Consider the following 2277-nt stretch of genomic DNA (forward strand, 5'->3'; position numbering starts at 1 on the left):
ATACAGCGAATCCCTGCGACTCGCTGGATGTCGTCAGTCCACCAGGTAAGGGGTCGACCAACACTGAGCTTTGCAGTGCGGGGTCGCCATTTAATTTCTAAAGTAAATAAATATTAATAAACTATTAAATATTATTAATATTGCGTGTTGGTCATTTAACTATGATTGATGCTGTAGGTAGTAGACACTTATCTCGACTTAGATCCTCTGATATGCTTATTTAATGTTACATATTCTGCTTATATAATTTTAAATGTAGTAGTAAGTAATTAAGTTAAATAAATACAATAAATAGTTAATACAGAGATAATATATAGCCTATAGCCTTCCTCGATAAATGGGCTATCTAACACTGAATTTTTTTTTCAAATTAGACCAGTATAGTTCCTGAGATTAGCGCGTTCAACTAAACAAACTCTTCAGCTTTTAGGTTTTTATTTTTCCAACGTTTTAGCTTGTAGTTGATTAATTCTATGATTTAGGTATTAGCAGACGCCCCGCGGTTCTCACCCGCTTAGTTCCGGTTTCAGTGGGAAATACAGAGATAAAATATAGCTGTCAGAGTCAGAAAGTCAGAAACTTTATGGTAATATAACCTTAGTTTCATCTCGAAAACCGCTTGACGTAGAGGATTTTAATGGGGATGATGACTAGGTTTGAATAAATTGATTTTTATGATACATTCGGGTAAATAAGGTCAATGTTAACTAATTTATACAAAAAAAGCAAAGAATGTCTGGATATTTGCAAAATAAATAAGATTATAAAATTTCAAAATCTATCAAATTTTTTTTATCGTAATTAGATAAAATTTCATACAATTTTAGCTTCCTTACATTAAATGTGACATTTTTCAATAAATGAACTATAAACATAAACGCAAATAACAAAGATATTAGTAATTTTGTTTGAACGCCCATACAAATCTAATGATCAGCGAGCCAACGACGTCACTAGTTTGTGCCATTTTGTATGAAGCGTTTTTCAGGCAGCGCCGCAAATCTGACTCTTTAAATCCCTGTAACTCCGAAAGTAATGATCGCAGATACCCTGTTACTTTTACAAAATTGCTTTGTTATTAGTATACTCTTAATTTATATACAATTTAAAAAAATTGTCATCATCCCTATTTAGCAGGGAGGTATCGTACTGAGATGCCGCGTACTGGCTAAGGATGGCTAAAATGAACTTATACCGCTTCCAAGTAAGCCTACCATTTTAGACTTGTCACTAAAATGAAAAAAAAATAAATAGAATAAAGCCGAAATAGGATTGCAACCCACGACCTAATAGCTAAACACGTTAACTACTGGACTAACGAGACTTTTGCAAATAAACAAATTTAATGATTGATTTGATTGATATGTTGCGAGATAATGATCGACTCACGCCTCCGCGGCTTTACAGATTTCTAATTTTATGACTCCTTTTTAGGTAAAGTAAATGTTCGAATTAATTTTTTGATTACATACAAAGAATTGGAAAGTCTATGGCCTATATAGCCTATTACACTTACAACGTGGCTTACTATTAGTTTTTGTTATTCTTTACAAGTTAGCCCTTGACTACAATCTCACCTGATGGTAAGTGATGATGCAATCTAAGATGGAAGCGGGCTAACTTGTTAGGAAGAGGATGAAACCGAAAAGGGTGGGACCCTTTTCGGTTTCTACACGGCATCGTACCCGAACGCTAAATCGCTTGGCGGTACGTCTTTGCCGGTAGGGTGGTAAATAGCCGCGGTCGAAGCCTCCCACCAGCCAGACCTGGACCAATTAAGAAAATTTCAATCCGCCCAGCCGGGGTTCGAACCCAGAACCTTCGACTTACACTTCGTCTGCGCATACCATTGCGCCACGGAGGCCGTCAAACTTACTATTAGTAAAAGAATTTTAAAAATTAGTTCAGAAGATCCAGAGATTACCCTTAAAGTCTCACAAGTTTGCAACCTCTGCCTTCGATTCGGAGGGCGTAGATTCGAATCCGGTCAGGGGTATGCAACTCTAACTTTTCAGTTATGTGCATTTTAAGAAATTCAATATAACGTGAACGAAAACCTTCGTGAGAAAACCTGCATACATGAGAGTTTTCCCAATTCTCTACGTGTGTAAAGTCTGCCAATCCGTGCGTGGTGGATTAACCCCTCTCATTCTGAGAAGAGACTCGTGCTCAACAGTGAGCCAAATATGGGCTGTCAATGATGATTAGATAGATAACGCTTCACCACCATGCTTCACCACCATGCTTCACTCGTTCATACGAGGTGTCCGTGACTTT

The sequence above is a fragment of the Bicyclus anynana genome, chromosome 24 (genome assembly GCF_947172395.1).
Source record: "Bicyclus anynana chromosome 24, ilBicAnyn1.1, whole genome shotgun sequence".
Classification (NCBI taxonomy): domain Eukaryota; kingdom Metazoa; phylum Arthropoda; class Insecta; order Lepidoptera; family Nymphalidae; genus Bicyclus; species Bicyclus anynana.